Below are 19,095 nucleotides of genomic sequence, written 5' to 3'. Positions count from 1 at the left end.
AGTTATAAAGCCACTGGATAATAGTTGGAATACTGGTTACAGAGTCATAGCCAGAAAGCACACGAAATCATAGACCTTTGATTTTATCTTGAAGACAGATTTTATTTGGATTTGAATATTTAAATTATATGCAATAATTTCGTTTTCCCCTACCTTCTCATTTTTCACAATTATTCTTGTCCTTAGTAATTATATTTTTGAAACTGATTCCATGCTAGTGGATGTAACTTTTATGAAAGTAGAGTGAAACATAGAGGAAAGAGCAGAACTGTTTAAAATTGTTCATCAAATTTGCAACTTTTTTCTTTAAACAATAATTTGTAATTATTGATTATTTCCATAGAATAAGCTACTCTACTTAAATACATTCTGTTTAGGCAAGAATGAAAAAGCTTCTTTTTTCCCCACCCCTTAACTATTGCTGTGAGGAAATCTTCTATTTTCAGCTTCCTTAAGCAAAGCAGACAGAATATAGCCAAATCTTTATTGACTTGGCCGTGGACAGTCAGGGTAATCATTTTGAATATCTGGAAGGCAGAGAAGTGACTGATATATTAAGAAAAGCACAGGAAAAGGAGATCTGGTTATAACTAATTATTTTCTGTTACTTAGACAAATCGCTTCATCTCGGTCTTGGTTTTCTCACATTTAGAATTAGGGGTTGATTTCTAAGCTTCATCAAGAACTGAACTCCTTTAACTTCTGAAGTTAGTTATGGTGTTATGCTCAGAAGCTATGTGCTGGAGCTAAATCCACGTCCTCAACTCTTTTAACCCGTCAGCACCTTTAACCCCACTGATAACCTCCTCCCCACGGGTACATCTTCCCTAGATTATTTCACCCAGTTACATGGCTAAAGCCATACAAGATGCCAGCTGTTGAAAACTCCCAGATTTATATGTATAATCCTAGTGTCTCCCCTCCGTTCCAGACAACCTAATCATTATCTCCATTTGCGTATCTAATAGGCATATCAAAATCACTGATTTAAACACAACTCTTGAGTTTCCTCCAAATGCATAATCCTTGCCAAGAATTCTGGATGTCAATAAATGGCACTTCCATTTATCCTGTTTCTCAGGCCCCAGCTTTGGAGTCAGTCTTGGCTTCTCTCTTTCTCTCATAGGCCACATGTCCTCCATTAGCAGATCCTTTTAACTCTACTTTCAGAATACAACCAAATTCCAACCACTTCTCAACACTTTCAACTGATACTATCTTAGTCCAATACCATCATGTGTTGCCCTGAGACAGTCTCCTAACTGATCTCCATTAGCAGCAGAGTGATCCTTTCAAAGCGGAATCTGATTATATCCTTCCCCTGCTCACAACCTTGCCCTGGCTTTCCATCACAAAGAGAAGAAAATCTAAATCCTAACCTTGCCCTGGATGATCCCACCCTGGCAGCCCTCTGCTCCATCTCCCATCGCTTCTCACTCCACTCCAGCTGCATTCTTTGCTGTTTCTCAAACCCAGTGAGGGCACACCTGCCTCCGGGCCCTTAGTGCTCCTTCTGCTGGAATGCTTTCCTCCCAGATCCCTGCATGGTTTGCTGCTCTCTCACTTGTTCAAACGTCACTTCTTCAGAGAGGTCTTCTCTAGCTGTTCTGTCTAAAATGGCCACTGCCCCACTTCCATCACTCTCCTCCTTTACTGACTTCCTATTTTTTTGAAACATTTAATTCTACCCAATATTGTTGATTTGTTTGCTTGTTGACTATCTCCCCTGACTAGGATGTCATCTTCTTGAGGGCAGAGACTTTGTACTGCCCTCAAGAAGATGCTATGTCCCTAGCAAGTAAACAATGCCTGGCATTCAGTAGGAACTCAATAAACACTTTCTGAATGAATTATGAAGGCATTAGACTGTTTGCATCTAGTTTAATTTGTTCCAGAATGTCTGTGAGCATAATATTTGATGACTCTGTAATTTCTTACTCCTCAGAGTGCTAGCTTCTATTCCCAGTCCCACCACTTTATAATCTGCTGCTCCTCATAAACTATGGTTATAACCTACTGAAAAACCTAGGGTTCCCAGGGGAAGCTAGATAAGGAAAGTTATTAGGACAGTGAAATTAATCTTATGTATGATGCTGTGTGAATGGTCCTGCCTGTGGCAATGTGGAAAAAAGGGACCTGAATGGGAGCCAAGCTTGGAGTTCTAGTTACCACTCCTCCCAACCAGCTGTGTGAGGGGGGCGAGTCACATGGTCTCCCCTCCCCTCCTCTGTCTCCAGGTCCTGAAGATGTCTTCACGTGGCTGCTAAAAAGCGGAGGACCAGAATTTGTGACACCTGTTTCTGTCACAACTGGGAAGATGTTTTTCTTGCATTTGGATTTTGGACTGAGCGAAAGATGTATGTGCTTGAAGTGATGTAGTAGTTGATTAGAATTCAAGAATCTTATATTCCTTCATTAATTTTATAGAAGATTTATTAGGCATATACGATGCTGAGCAGTAAAATAGGAATTGTAAATAAAGCAGTGAATAAGACAGTCCTTATCTTTGCCTTTATGGACTAAACAGTCCAGTGGATACAGCAGGCCTCAGACAAGTGATCACATGCCAGGAGAGCAGTTAAGAGGTTTTGCAGTTCTCCAGGTCAGGGGTGATGTGAGCTAGGCCGGGGAGGGCATAGAGAGAAAATGAGAGAGATGTTTTGGAGGCCAAGCCAATAAAACTTGGCAATTGATTGGACATAAGGAGTGCAGAAGAAGGGGAAACATGGGTAACTCCCCAAGTTTGGTGATTGATTGGATGTGAGAATTGCGGAAGAGAAAGGAAACATGGCTAACTCCCAATTTTACTGACATGAGCAACTAGCGGTGGTAGTGGTGATGTCATTTCCCAAGACAGGAGGCCCTGGGAGAGAAGCAGATGTGGAGGCGAGGGGTGGGAAGAAAGAATGAGTCCAGTACAGGCTGAGGAGCTTGTGAGACAGCGAAGATGGTAAGGAACAGGTAGGTAAATGGGTCAAGATTCCAGAAACCGGCCGCAAATGTAGGGTTTGTCTGCAGATGTGGAATATTCGGACCTATGGGGCACGGTGACATCACTCTGGGAGAGAGAGCAAGAGTCAGAGAGCCCAAGGGCCCAAGACCAAGCCTTGAGGAAGTCCTATATTTCATATGCAGGTAGAAGAGAAGGTTGAGCAAAGGTATCTGAAAAGATGGGCCAGAGGGGAAGCAACGAAGTAGAGATGGGCCCTAGAGGTCAAAGCGAAGTGAGCGGCCAACTGCGACGACTGCTGCAGAGGGGCCAAGTGAGGTCAGAACTTTAGACTCAGCGCTAAGGACATAATCGTGCCTGGAGAGGGGGCAGTTTCAGGAGATGATGAGTGTGGAATGTCAACTGGGGTCATCTGAAGAGTGAGTAACAGGTGAGAAAATAGAGAGAGCATACTTTTTAAAGAAGTTTCACTATAAGGTAGAGGAGATAAAGTAATAAGTGGAGGGGCACAGGAAGCCAAGGGAATATCTCTCTTTTTAAAAAGTGCAAACTTGAGCCTGTTTAAGTGAGAAGAAAAACGATTTGAGCAGAAGAGGAGAAATTAGAGTGAAAGTGAGAAAGAATGAAATTAATAGCACAAGAGTTCCAAGAAAATATGAGAAAACAAGATTCAGAGCATCAGTGGATGAACTGACTTTAGATCAGAAGCACATGTTGTTTGCTGTGTCTGGCGGGAGAGGAAAAGATGGGTGAAGACACAGATAAGTCAGGCTGATATGGAAAGTTGAAGTGATTCCCAGCTGATCACTTCTCTTTTCTCTGTGAAATAGGAGACAATGGGGAGGAGGAGGGTTATAAGTGAGGAGAGTGGAGAATGTGTGAACATAATTGTGGTAGATAGTGACAAAGCAAGACGGAGAAATGCTAGGACCGAGGGTCTAGCAGAGGCTGGCCACCACGAATTCATAGTGTTACCAACCTGCCCTGTCATGTTCTCTTCTCCTGTTTTGGTTTGTTTAATTGTAAAAGTACAATAAAGGCAAGTATGAAGAAGACAATATAAATCAGCCATAGTATGTTGGAGTGTTTCTCCAACTGCCCACCATCCTGGGGACAACCCTGAGCTTCCCACCGTATTCCTTGTACCATGTGGCAAGTCCACAAAGCATCATGAATCCAACCACTAAACATCTCCGTGCCTGGATCCCAGGGAAAGAGGCCCTCCTGGGAAGAGGTAAGGCTGAAACTGCTGCTGCCACCTTGCAACCACGAGGAAGAACTACCTAAGGGCTGACTAAGAGAGCAGATGCGGCTGAGGATGGAGGAAAGAGAAAGCCAGACCTGGTGATGTTGTTTGAGTCCTGGACCTAGTACTGCCTGGAGTGATACCCCGCACTTTCCAATTCCATGAGCCAATAAGGTTCCCTTTTTGCTTGAACTAGTTTGGATTGAGTTTTCATAAGAGCTTTTCCCTGATGCAAGATTTTAGTTTTTTAAAAGGAGCCCTCTACTCCCTCAGTCATCTCTTTTTTGGAGATGTCTTTGCCATCTAAGTGAGTACCAGGAGTCAGTAGGGATGCAGATCAGAGGAATGTTATGCAGCTACTAAAATGGTTGATAAAAATTGCTTTGGAATGATATAAAGTTTAAAAAAGGGCAGGATTTAAATGCATAAAAATGTAGTTACAATGCTCTTTTTTTAATAAAAGATAAAGTAAATACAATGGTCTTCCAGTGATGGTTTTGGGTTTTGAAACTATGGTTGATTTCCCCACCCCCTTTTTTGCTATTTTATGCATTTTTTTAATGAGCATGCATCATTTGTATGCATTTACATACTTACTTACTTTTGAAATTAATTTATATTTTTATCAAAGTAATGTTTTTAAAAAACAAAGTAATTTAAAAAATCAAACAATGCTGAAAAGCTTCTAATAAAAAGCAGCAATCTCCTGTCACACCCCTCTCCACCCATCCCTGAACCTGCTTTAACGTTTTCTTCTTGGCTGTGCTTCTGTATTTCTAAATACCATGCGTAGACCGCTATTTTTGATTGTCAGTTTTAGAGTGTCTCTTGCCATTCTATTACATGGAATTAACAGTTAAGCTGTCTTCTACAATATCATCTTTCACTCTCTTTCTTCCCATCCTCCTACTATGGTTATGCCACAGTTTAATTCCAATCAGTAATGATTGATATGCATAAATCATCAGTGTAGCCATGAATATATTTCTGTTCTTGGATCATTTTTTCCCTTCTTCCTGGAGTTAATAATTGCCTTGTTTTTTCATTTGTTTGTATCCATTTATTTCCATTCATACATTGCAATTTTCTTAAAAGGATCCAATGATCAGTCAAACTTCTGGCAAAAATGTTTGCCAAGAAGTAAAACACCTCATATCATCCCACTGTCACTCCCACACGTCTCTTCAGCCTGGAGATGATGCAGCCCTCTGCCCTCCTGGACAGGTTTCTCTCTAGGTCTGCTCCGTAGCCCTCACCCCTAGGGATGCTAGAACCACCATTTACTGAGCCATGTCCTCATCTTTCTTCAGTGTGTAGGGAAACACATCTTTTCACTGACTTCCTAAAACAGTGCATAAGAGGTAAGTTTTCTAAGTTTTTGCATATCTAAAAATTTTAGATACTTAGTTTGCTCTCCTACTTGATCGATATTTTGGCTGGGTATAGAATTCTAGGTTGAAAATTTCCACTAAGAATGTTGAGGGAACTCACAATGTTGTGATAAGTCTGATGCCATTCTGATTCATGGTTGAGTTTTTCTCTCTGGAGGCTTTTTAAGATTGTCCTTTTTAGATGCTCTGAAATTCACAACAAAGTACGTTGGTGGGAGTCTTGACTTTTTGTTCTCGCTATTGTTTTCCAATTAGATTATGCCGATCACACAGTACAGTCATCCCTAGGTATCTGCAGGGGATTGGTTCTGGGATCCTCTGTGGATACCAAAATCCATGGATGCTCAAGTCCCTTATATAAAAAGGTGTAGTATTTGCATATATTTATCACAGAATATCTGGGATAAGGCTGAAGTAGTCTAGTTGCAAGGAACCCAGTGCAAATGCCCTGAGGTGGAGGCAGATCTGTCAGGTTAGAGGAATAGCAAGGAGATCAGTATAGCAGCAGGAGAGTGACTGAGGAGGAAATAAGAGGAGGGGAGATCAGAGAGATCAAAGGAAGGCCTGTGGGTTATGGGAAGCTTTTACTGAGTACAGTGGGTGCTGCTGTTGTAAGTTTTGAAGTAGAAGATTAACAGGATCTGACTTCAGATTTGGAAGAATCACTCTGACACTTGTGTTGAGCACAGTTATAGGCAGCAACATTAGAGGTGAGGAGACGACTTAGGAGGTTATTCCAGGAATCCAATAGAGAGAGAGATGGTGGCCTGCCCCAGGGGAGCAGCCATAAAGGTGGTGAAAAGCAGTTGGATTCCGGATTTATTTTAAAAGTAGAATCAACAAGATTTCCTGATAAACTGGGTGCCAAGTTTAAAAGAAAAAGATGCCAAAGAGGAATCACAGATTTGCGGACTGTGTAACTGGAAGGAAGAAGTTGCCATGTGCTATAATTTGAGGAACGTCTGGAAGTCAGTTTGGAAGTGTCAAGTCTTCCTGTGGCTTTCCCTCGCCTTCTGCCGGGTGCCGTGTCTCAAGGTCAGAGCCACTTCAGTTCAATTCTTCCAAAGAATGAACCTCCAGTTCTTTATGTGTATGTGTGGAGATCGAGTGGGACCAGAGATGTGAAGTCTTTGGGCCACAAAGAGTGAACAGAAAGACATGTGGAAAGATGAACCAAGCCCCCTGATTTTATTCTCACATCATCGGTGCCCTTTCTCTGGAAGCAGATACCTCCAGATTCTAAGCCTTTCTGGGGTTCTGTGGAGGGGGGTTCCCTTGCTTCTCATTACTGTTCTCCTCTGCAAGCTTTGTTTTTCGCTTCCTCAGCTTTCTGAAGTGTTCCAAAAATTTTCACCACTCTGGCCTTTTCTTATTCTTGTGTGTGTATGTTTGAAGAACAAGAAGATATAATGTGTGTGATCAGTTTGTGATGTTGAACTGGAAATGTGCATTAGGGGATAAAAATCATTTTTTCAAGCCTACATGGTTTTGGTATCTTCTCAAATTCTAGCCTCCAGAATTGTAAGAAGTAAATTTCTGTTGTTTAAGCCACTCAGTCTGTGGTGTTTTGTTGTAGCAGTCTGAGCTGAGACACTAGCCCAATGTCACTTAGCTGGAAAGCCATAGTTTAAGAACTGAAACCCCTCCCCACCTAACTTCAGAGCCTGCTGTCTTAACTACTGTGCAATATGGCTTCTCTGATATATAACTAAAACATTAGGATGCCAATAAATAAATGTGCAAAGAATGGAATAAAGAGTGAAGTTCTGAAAAATCCAATGGATATGAAAAAAAACTTCAACCTTACTAATAAGGTAGAACATTAAACATTAAAATAGTAGTGACAAAAAGAGTAAAAGGATATCTTTTTGATTAGATTTTTAAAAATATATAAATGGTAATAATGCTGTTAAGGGTATTATTTGGTGGCCCAAATCAGCATAATTTGTAAATTAGCATAAGCAGGCTGCTGTTCTGCTGGTGTGCCCCAAGGCTCTTGTACAGGTTATTGACAGCAGTAGTCTGTTTTGATTGTCCTGTATCCATACTAGGTGTTGAGTGTTTTGAATTCCACCCCTACCTGGAAGGCAATTTAGTGACATTTATTTAGAAACATAAAAATTGGTCACATTATAATTCTATATAATTCTTGTAATTCTATTCCTGAGTATCATTCCTAAGAAAGCGATATAATTTTGGAACTAGTATATATCTGATTTAACCCTCCTTTGGTTTTGTTTTTTTTTTTGTAATTGCAAACTTTTAGAAATAATCTAAATGTACAATGGTGAGAGGCTGGTTTTGTACACAAAAATTCTATTATACACATATTAAAAATAAAATAATCCTTGTGAAAATAGTAATATGAGGAAATGCTCATGATATGATTTGAATTAAATAAAAAAGGACCCTGTATTTTCTATATTTTGTATATACTATGTGTTCCTGTTTTTTGTTTTGTTTTGTTTTATTTCAGTGGATAGATAGGAACACAATTGGAAGGAAATACCCCGAAGTGTTCATAGTGGTGTATGTTAGTATTATGGGCACTTTTTTCCTGTTCTGTTTTCTAATTGTCCACAATGTGAGTATATTTCTTTTAACATAAAAAAATTATAAAAGAAAAATAGGCTATCCTCAAATCAGTTCTTCCTGTGCCTCTTACAGATGTGTAAATTGGCAAGTAAAACACCACCATTGCCAGCAAACTCTGCACACTTAATCATTGAGGAAGAAAGCTCATTTTATTCTTCTTCAAATATATATTGGAAGTACAAAAAAGTCTATCACTCTTTACTTAGATGAGTAAGAACCCATTAGTGCTCTTTTCAAAAATCTCAGCATGTCCAGACGCAATCAGTGGGAAATAGCACCTCCTTGTGAGGCACGGTACAAAATACTGGTTTTCCACTGGTTTGTGATTATGGCCATCTCAGCAAGTAACTCCAACAGTGGCTTATTACCTGGTTTTCGATTCTATGATGTGGATATGCCAGCCTAATTGTGCTGAGTTGTGTGCGGGCAGGACGGCGGCCCCACAACTCTAGTTACAGGGACTCCTGGTTCTAAAGAGCAATGACTCATTTTGACATGACCATGGCCTTCAACATGGCTCCAGGGGAAAATAACTTTCTGCTTCTGGCTCTTCCATCCTGGGCATGAAGAACCCAAAATAGGGAGAAGTAGTAAAGCAGGGATTCCAGAAGTGATGGGACTCTTGACCTGCTTATAGCTGGGTTTTGTTCATTTTGTTTTAGTTTTTCTCTTTCTATTCTGTTTTTATATTATATTAAGGACTTATATTCTTATGGTAAGACTTCTTATAGTCTTCTATTAAGGATTTATCTGTTTTGTGTTGTGTGTTTCAATATCTTAGAATATATTCCGTCATGTTAGAGGAATGGATATTCTGTCAAGACACCTGAATATGGATTCAATTTATGATTTAGTTTCCTCTTCTCCAGAGAGAGAAGTGCCAGAACATCAACCAGGTCACAAAGGTCGCCCACTGGAAGGATAAATGTGGCATTTTGGAATCAGTCAGGGTGGGCTCCTTTAGAAGACTTGAGGGATAGCTCCCTGGAGTCTCTGACAACACAGGACCCAGTGCTTCTGGGGCACTTGATGGTACATTGTGTGGGAGCTGGAAGAGCCGACCCTAAGAGTTACAGTTCTGGGATCCCCAGCATGGGGCCTGGCTGAGCTCCTCCACTCTCAAAGAACCAGAGTGGCCTGCGTGAGGACCTGGCTAAATAAGACATCATGGGTGAATGGACGGTATATACACAAGGACTGATTTTTAATAGCAGCCTCACATGACAGCAAAAGCAATGCCAGGGGTGGACCTCTGTTCTCTCTCCATCCGAGCTGTGGCCTCCCCTCCTACTTTCCATCACTGTGAATTTTCAGGAAAAGCTGACTGGAGAGAGACATAGTCTTTTGAAAGAGTTTTTAAAACAAGGTTACCCTTTGGGTAAATGCCAGAAAAGTTCCTGTATTCTTTGGGAGTGGGGCATGGTCTGGGAGGTGCCCTCTAGAAGGGAGCTTTATTAGGAAGATAATAGATTTCTTGCCATCAAGGCAACTAGGGAAAACTGTATTGCCCCTGGAGGTTTTGTGGTAGTTTGTTTACATGGGTTGTTCCCTTCCCTCCGTCTATCCTATTTAACTTAATATCTATCTCTTTAATCTTTGTCTTCCTGCTTCTGCCTTGTTTTCCTTTATGTTTATATATTCTTTATTTCTACTGTTAAAATGTTTAAATTTTTAAAATTCTTGTATTCTTTTTTAATTTGGAGTGTAGTTGATTTACAATACTGTGCTGGTTTCAGGTGTACAGCGAAGTGTTTCACATATGTATATTCCTTTTCAGACTCTTCCATTATAGGCTAAAATTCTTGTATCCTTAAGTCTGTTTTTACTTCCATCTTACTAATGATTATTTGAAGTGTTTATTTCATTATTTATTTTGTAAAATCCTTTTATTTTTCTAGCCTTTTGTCTTTAAGAATTTTATCATTCATATATTTTAAATTTCCAGTATTTTATGATATTCTTAATCTAAACTGACAGGATTCTTTTCTTTGGTTAAAATTTTATTTTACCTCCTTTTTCTTTTAAATTTCTTTTTATTCTGTATTTTTAGTCAATCACTTCTTAAATGTTAGCCCTTTATTAACTTTAGGTCTTTTCTCTTGTCCTTATCCCTTAAATTTTGTTTGACTTTGTGGTTTGTTTTTCTGGAACTTGGATCAAAGCTTGGTCACACAGGAGATGCGTGGAGGTCAGAGTTGTCTCTGCAACCACCCTTCTGAGTTCCACTTGCCCTTTCAACCCTTCCCAAGAGAGCTCTTCTGAAAACCTTACTCCTGATGACTCCAGCTGAGTCTCCATACGGATATACTTACTTTTTGTTTGTAGATGAGGGGGCTTGACCCACCAGGAGTTATGGAGGTAGTTATTAGAGCAAGATGTCTCCAGGGTCAAAATATACAGGTGGCCAGTAAGGCTGCTACTCAGCATCTATTAAAATGAAAACAGCAACCACAACAGCGATAACAAAAAGAACTGAAGACCACGTGGCCACCCCCCAAAAAAAGCCACAATTCCTTGTTCTGGTCCCAGACTCAAGCCAGTTTTTAGATCTGAAACACACTGACTGAAGAAGTGACTACTCCATAGGAGGAAGGGCCAGTCATGATGTTGGCTGGTGTCTACAGAGGTGATGCCTCCCATCCTTCCAGAAAGAGACCTGAAATCATTTACTTGGGTGACTTTACCCTGGGAAAAGGGGGATAACCTCTTTTGAAGCATACTGCACACAGATCTGAGCTGACATGACACCAGAGTCCCAAAGTGCCGTCATGGGCCCTGTTAGAGTGGGGCCATGGTAATAAATGGAGTCCTGGCTAAAGTCTGGTTCATGGTGTCTGAGTGCACAATCGGAATCAGTATACTTAGTAGCTGGAGTAACTCTAATATTGAGTCCCTTGCCTGTAGAGTAAAGAGCATCATAGAGGGAAAAACCAAATGGGAGCCTCTAAATCCAAACCTCCCTCCCCCAGCTAGATAGCAAATCAGAAACAGGGAAGATAGCAGAGATCAATGCCACTATTAAAGATCTGTAATATGCAAGGATGCTGGTTCCTATCATACTTTCACTTAATTCCAATCTGGCTCCTGTGGAAGCCAGGTGAATCCTAGGGAATGATTGTAGACCTATTGCAGACTTGACCAGGTAGCACCGGTTGCAGTCGTGAACGATTAGTTATTTTGGAAAGGCTAGTGTGTCTTCTCACTAGGATAGGTAATCTATTTGAGGTGTAAATTTGCCTTTGTTGCCCACCGAGCCTTGGCCAGTGCCATTATCTGTGGGCTTTGCTAATGCTTGCTCCATCGACATGGAATCCCACACAGCATAGTATCTGACTTGGGGACCCACTTTACAGTAACAAGATTATGGGAGAAGGCCTCTGACTTCACTGGTTGTAGCACATACCATACCGTCTAGAGGCAGCTGACCTTAAAGAGTGTTGGAGAGGCCTTCTAAAGGTGCAATTCAGTTGCCAGCTTGAAGGAAACACTGAAAGGATGAGGTCCTATCCTTTGGAGGGCAATGGATGTATTAAATCAGAGACCTCTAATATGCCATTTCCCCATTTGGAAGGGAACAAGCCTGGAAGACAACAAATAAAGAAAGGAATGGCCCTACGTACTATTCCTTCCTATGACTCACCAGGAAATTTGTATTTCTTATCTCTGCAATTCTGGGCTCTGTGTGGTTGGAGGTCCCAGTGCCCTAAGGGGTGCACTCTTCCTAGAGGACACAGCAAGTGTACCACTGAACTATAAGTTACGGCTGCCCCAGGGCACTCTGGACTCATTGAGCTCAGGTACTAGCTGGCAAATAGAGGAGTACCATTCTGGCAGTGGTAATTGACCCTAGCCAGCAGGAAGAGGTAAGATGCTTTTACACAATGGGGACACTGTCATGATCCACTTGGGCACTTTTAGGTACTTCCTTGTCCTGTGTAACTATGAGTGGACATTTGCACCCATGCTAGACTGAGAAAGGTGGGACTATCAAGTAATCAGACCCCACAGGAATAAGGTCTGGTTCCTACCATCAGATAAGCCACTAGACCTGCTGAGGATGAAGGGAATTCAGAATCAATAGTGGAGGAGGGAAGGAATGGGAAGGAATGAGTTCCAGTTGTGGCCTTGAGATCAACTACCATACCAGGAACTGTGGTGCATCCTACTAACCTCCTTTTACTGCGTTTCCCCTCAGCAAGAGAGGCCCATAAGGAGCGACAAAGGCACTGCTCCTATATGGCAAAGCAGATCTGCACCGTGGTCTATGGAAGCCATGAAAATGTACCCAGCTGGCCTGCTGGGCCCAAGATGCTATGCTTAAAAGCCATCACCAGAGGAGAGCATGCCTCTTCTGGGCTGTCCTCACTGAGTGAGGTAGGGAGACGTAGAAATCTCCAATGGCAGTCTTAGGGCTCAAGGGCTCCCAACAGCTTTATCAACTCTTTCACTGACTGCGGGGCAGTCTAGAATGCTCCCACCCAACCTTCTTTCCCTCTCTCCTTCACTTGAGGTCAAATTTACATTGAGATCTGATGACTCTCCCATTTTTCCCTGGCTCCCTGCCTGTTTCCTCTCCCACAAGCATTTTCCCTAATAAAACCCTTGCACATTTAATCTCCTCTTGGCGTTTGGCGTCTGCTTCTGGGAGGATCCAGACTTAACACAGGGCTGTGACTTTGTTCTAGCAGACAGCTAACTGACTTGTCACATCAGCTTGGAGCATCTGAGTCTTGTTTTTGGACTTCAGTGGGCCAGATCTAAAGTAGCTTTTTCTTCTAGGGTTGGTCCAGCCCGAAACTAAGAAGTTTCTTTTTTGGGGTTTTTGATTAAATGCCCTGAAGTTCAGCAAGGACTCTCCACTCTGGCTGGGTGGAACACAAATGTTTCCCTGCCTTTTGTGAGCTCTGGAATTGTTCATCTTAGAGTTTCCTGGTTGTTTTCTGCCTGACTTTGAGGCATTTTCTCCTATGCACGTACAGCTAAGTATGCAGCAACTGACTCAGGGGACCCCTGTGCAAGTTTCTCTGTGTAACTCCCTCATCTCCGATACTCTGCCCTATTTATACTGAGCATGTCAGTCTCCTCAAACTCTAGTCTAGAAAGCCGGGATAATCGTGGGTGTTACTTCATTTGTGTCCCTTCTCTCAAAGAGGACCCGCAATCCTGTACTGATTCTTTAATATAAAATGGTTACTTCATAATTCATGCAGTTTTCTAGTTGATTACCATAGGAAGGCACTTACCACAGGAAGCTGGGCTGGTTCCAGGAGCTTTATCATGGTTGGAAGGGGAGTCCCAGCACCAGAACCACCCCTGGACCTGGACAAGTGGACCTCCCACTCGGGCTTGTGCCTCAGAGGCTCCTGTGCTTTGGAAGGTCTTTTTGGAAGTTTTCAAATCCTGCCTGCTCCTGCTGCCTGAGACCAGCTGAGGCCACTAGCACCATCCTGTGGGAGTGTCCCCAGTCCAGGCCAGGACCCATGTGGACTCTGGACTGCATTTCTCGCCTTCTGGATGCTCTCTAACCCTTACCTCACACGTGGGCTTCAGCAGAAGCCCCGAGGAACTCCAGTGCAGGAGTGTGGCTTGGCTGGTGCATCATTTTCTGTGTCTGATGTGGTATTTCTTTTCCAAGATTACATGAGATTGGGCTGCCACAAAGATGCCGATATGCTGATTTTGGATGACTCTCACTCACATGGGACACAGTATAAATTCAGTTCTCTGGTCTACCACTGTTCCACCCCTGCCCCTTGGCCTTTATCCATGTACATGGGCCTGTGCGTCAGTTCTCACATCATATGTCAACTGGTCTATAGCAACAAAGGGGGCAGCAGGGGAAAGGCATGTGTCCTTTATCCTTTGTGCCCATGTCACGGGCACCCAGAGCAGTCGCCTCACCCCGTCCCCAGGCTCTTTGCCATATGCCAGGTTGTCGTCTTTTGGGGGCTGCATCTGTTTCCTCCAAGAGCTGTTGAGTCTGTTGTTCTGCAATGCCAGTGGGTGCTTTAATGGGTATGTTTAGGAGGTGGAAAATACATATACATACATACATACATACATACATACATACATACATACATACATACATAATAGATCCATCCCAGTATTTCTATAAGCAGGAGCTTTTTGATTCTTTCATGACAGCAGCAGTTTTCAACATAAGAATCACTTGGGAAATTTTTTAAAATACCAGGGCTTTGGCCACACCCCAGACTAATAACAATGAAATGTCTGGGCAGGAGGTTTCAGCATCTTTGTTTGGAAAACTGAGGCGACTCTAATGCGTAACCAGGGTTGAAACTGCTGCTGTCATCCTGGCACATCAGGCTCATTGACTGTAGCTACGGCTGAGCTTAAGTTTCAGTTAATTTTAATCCAAATCTTCAAGCTAACATATTAAATGCGGAGTCTTAGGTGAGCGCATCAGCATCAATAAATCTAATCTGATTCAGTCTTACACTTGGTTTAACACCCTTAGAATCCACTGCCACATATGCTCCCCAGACATCTCCTGATACAAAACTGAAAGACCCTGGGTGTGTAGGCCCTCTTCCTGGAGAAGACCTGGCACCTGTTTCTCTGGGCTACTTTAGGAGCTCATTTTGAGCCTGGAGGCAACGAGAAGTAGGTGGGTGAGGCCTTTAAATATTCCTTTTCAAGACAACTGCTCCAGAAAGCCTTTTCTGCCTGGAGAGGTTGTTTCCTCAGACAGAATAGAGCGCTGAAGAATGTTCAGGGGGTGCTACTGATTTGAAATTCTCAGCTTTGTCTATGTCTGTCCAAGGATCCCCGTCCCATCTCAGCACCTCACTCCTTCCCAATCAGTGTCCTTACCTTAGACCTAGAGACCTGGTGGTGGTACACATTTAACTGACGTTGCAACTCTGGGCCTCATCCAAAGTGTATTGGTCTTGTAGCTAGATGAGATAAGGGCCTTCTTTAAGGTGATCATAGAGATTTTCTGACTGTCCATTTACACTCAGATGGGAGTTTAAAGCCTTATTCCTTTTATTTGGGTGTGGGGAAGGCTGAGGCTCTCTTAGGACAGTCAGAAGAAGCCATAATAATCCACAATCCTCATAATTACTATTGTGACCATAATAGCTAATTCCTACAGCCAGCCCATCTCCCAGGGCCTTGCTCTTCTACCTGTAATTCACCCTATGCTATCAAATTGGTGAGAATTCGAGTAAACACTGTCCCAGCAAGGAAGGTATTCATATGCACTTTAAATATGTGAGCTGCCCAACCCCATAGACACATTTTGTGAATCTATTTCTGGAACTATTTCTGGTGTAAGTATGATATCGGGTCCCAAAAAAATCCCAGATCGTGCAGCCCATGGTTTACCTGGAATTCAACAAAAGGGTTGTTTCTGGAGGTGTGGGCAAGATTAAGGGAAGCAATAAGGAATCATTGCACACAATTAAGGGACTAACAACAATGAGAAGTCATTACCACGCTTAAATAGACTTTAAGGGAGAAGAGGAAATGGTTTACTGGAGCCTGGTGAAGGTTGGAGCAGTGGAATAGAGCTGCTCAGTAGGAGCTTGGCCCTGCCAGAATCATGGTGCTGAGCTGCAGAAGGAGCCAGGGAGAGGAAATGCCTCAACTTTTGTCTGTTTTTGCTTTCTGATCTCTTGATGATGCCTCCCTTTGGTCAAACCCAACTGGACTCAGAGGTCAAGAAAGGCTGGTTGATGCAATTAGTAGAGATCAGCCTCCCAGAACAGAGAACAGGGCAAAGATTGGATTAGGTGATGGGGAACTGAGACTAATTAGCCCAAGATACCAATCTTTTTCCAAAAATCTGCTACAGGGGCAGAACTTTATGAAATCTCTGTTGATCTTAGCTGTTGCTACCTGAATTTATCTTTGGCTACTGATGGGATGCTCCTAGGATTTAATTTTTTTTAAAGTTTATTATTCCTGATCTTATTTTGATCATGTTAGTCCATGGGAAAGCTTCTTAGTGAGGTAGTAATAGAACCAGGAAGGGAAAGGAAATTGTCCAACTCCTAGCTTGCTCTTCAGTTCTCTACCTGAACTCCAAAACTTTCCCTGTTTTCCTTTTGTATGGTGATCCTTATTTATACAAAGGCTGAAGCTTCACTTGATGCCAATAAGGGTCTTCTGGCCTTGGGGCAGGCTGCGTGAGATGCCAATTATAGAACAGTGCTTAGTAAAACTCCCGCCTCCTCAAGGCAAAGGAAGTAGGGTGGAGTGGCAGTTTTAGAGAGAACACTGGAGAACTCAAGTTGCAGCTGGCAGGTCTGAGATCCACTTCTGGGTGAACTTCAGTGTTTTCCTGTGTCTCACGAACTGTGTGACAAATAATAATCACTCTGAGAGTGTTTCCCTTGCATCCTTAGATAAAAATAATGGTTGGCACTATGCAACATTTCCCCTGAGGTTTAGCTTTGTGTGGTGTCTTCCTCCTTATAAGTATTTTAGTTAAATCTTGAAGTAAGAATGACTATACAAGACTATTTTTTTCCTCAAGTGTAGAAAAGACTGGTAATTGTCTTCCAATGTCTGTTCTTTCTTTCTTCCTTTAAGTAATAGACATCATCCCATAGAATGTTAGAAACAAATCTAGTTTTCCTTCGAGCCAGATATGGCCATGTGATTTCCTTACCGTTGGAATATGAACAAAAAAGACATGTGCAACACATCTGCATCTCATTCCTGAACGAAAACACTTGCCCTCCACTTTCTACCTTTTTCTTTCTTGGGGCCAGGATGCAGTTGTGGTGCTGGTGAGTCACTGTTGAGCGTGTGAGCAAAGACCACCTCCTTGGGGGTTGGATGATGTCACGGAAGAGAACCAACTGCCCATCTGGATCCTCCACTCTCCACTGGACTATCGTGTGAAGAAATACATTTCTGTCTTGCTGTGGCCACTGCTTCTTTGGACCCCTTTGCTACAGCAACATAGCCTAAACCTTAACTAATAATACAGCAGGGCTTATATGACAACTGACTGCTTTGTGCAAACTGAGTTCTCCTGTAATCCCTAACTTCGCGTCTAAGTAAACAAGCAACCAAATGAAATATTTTATTGAAGCTCAGGTTTTGTGTTAATTTTATGTGATTAAATGGATGGCTGAAAAAAGAAACGAACACACATTTTAATATACCTTCTTTTGGGTATTATATCTAGGAGTTTTCTCCTAGTTATATAGTTATATAGTTTTCTCATTCATGTGTTTTTCTTCATCTTCTTTTTTAAATCACTATTTTCCATATTTATGGTTCCCATGCTGGTTGCACACTGGATTATATGCAAGATAGTACAGAGAAGGAAATGCTCATGATTTATCCTCCTCTTCTTCACAGTTGTTCTCAATTATTACATATAAATTGCCAAGGTCAGGAAGTGTATTTTCCAATTTATGAAAGAGGGTTGGTTTACACACAGTTGACCTTCATTTTAAAAACATTAACTTAGTGAAAGTGACTAAAATATTATGTGCAATATGACAGAGTAGGGTAAATAAAATCCTTGGAAACTAACGACTTGAATCCCATTATTCATTCCACAAACATGTATTGAACATATTTGCTGTGAGGTTCTGGACTCAGTGGTTCATTAATACTCAAGCCATGCTTTCTATGAGAAATGCCTTTAATGTATAGAAGGGAAGAGAGCTATTTGCATATGTCTTGTATAAAAGTATGTGATGGAGAAAAGTCTTCTGTAAAACAGCATCTCAGGAGAGCTCCCGAGGCACCCTCCCCCAGCTTGTCACTAAAATACCTAGTCAGCTTAGAAGAGGATAAAAATAGCACCACCAAAAATTAGAAGTAACTACTATTGATAGAATTTGGAGGAGTCTAGTTACTATGCAGAGTTTCTAGTTACTACACATTCCTGCAGTCAGAGACAGGGCAAATCCGCCTGCCTAGAAGTATACTGGGAGCCGCTTGCTCTTCCCCTGCCTGGATATCTACGTGCAAAAAGAATGAAATTGGAACCTTACCTTATGCATTTACAAACAAACAAACAACTCAAAATGCATCAAAGACCTAAATATAAGAGCTACAAATATAAAACTCATTAAAGAAAACATTGGAGGAAGTCTTTATGACATTGGATTTAACAGTGAGTTGGGAAGGTATCCAGGGAGTGACATGTTGCATCTGAGGTAGTATTATTGCCGCAGATGAAAGTGTGTTAAGTGGGGACAGAGACAGGAAGCAGCAAAGCCTTTGGGCACTAGAGTCTCCTGAGTAGATATTCAGTGTCAGAGAACTGGGCATTGGGGCTGGTGGGGTTTTGTTTGTTTGTTTGTTTGTTTGTTTTTTGGCAGGGAGAGAGGACTTTATCATTGGGAAAAGATTTGGTGGGGGGTGATAGTAGTGTTTTATTTCTTTTTTCTTATTTCTTCTAGAGTCGTACCTTGGAGATACAGAGAGTCAAGCATTGATTCCTTCTCTCTAGCTCTGAAAGTCCTTGATGGCATCTTCTTCCAACAGAAGGCTATTTCGTCTACATTGAAAATCTGTTTAGTGTAGCCACCATTCATTATCTTAGCTAGCTCTTCTGGATAACCTGCTGCAGCTTTTACATCAGCACTTGCTGCTTCATCTTTTCCTTTTTTAAGAATAAATATTTATTTAGTATTTTCCCTCCCACCGCAGCAACTAGTGACCTCTAATCTATTTTCTGTCTCTGTATTTGCCTCTTCCGTGTGCCTCATATAACTTTATACCATCATACAATGTTTATCCTTCTGTGTCTGACTTATTTCACCCAGCATAATGTGTTCTAGGTCCACTCTTGTTGTAGCATACATCAAAATTTCAATCCTTTTTATGATTGAATAATATTCTGTTATATGTATATACCACATTTTGTTTATATATTCATCTGTTGATGGACATTTTACATTCCCTCCAGCAATGCA

The 19,095-nt window shown here is 41.8% G+C and overlaps 1 long non-coding RNA gene across 1 annotated transcript in view; it reads left to right on the top strand.

Moving 5' to 3' along the window:
- Positions 1-17,256, top strand: part of LOC140695130 (uncharacterized) — a 35,490-nt gene extending 18,234 nt beyond the window's left edge. The window contains exon 2 of the long non-coding RNA XR_012070831.1: positions 16,927-17,256. This is a non-coding gene — a long non-coding RNA (uncharacterized lncRNA). The remainder of the gene's footprint in view (positions 1-16,926) is intronic.
- Positions 17,257-19,095: the final 1,839 nt, after the last annotated feature.

The sequence above is a fragment of the Vicugna pacos genome, chromosome 3, assembly GCF_048564905.1.
Source record: "Vicugna pacos chromosome 3, VicPac4, whole genome shotgun sequence".
Lineage (NCBI taxonomy): Eukaryota > Metazoa > Chordata > Mammalia > Artiodactyla > Camelidae > Vicugna > Vicugna pacos.
The sequence above is the reverse complement of the archived record's forward strand: the minus strand, read 5'-3'. Positions and strand labels throughout refer to the sequence as shown.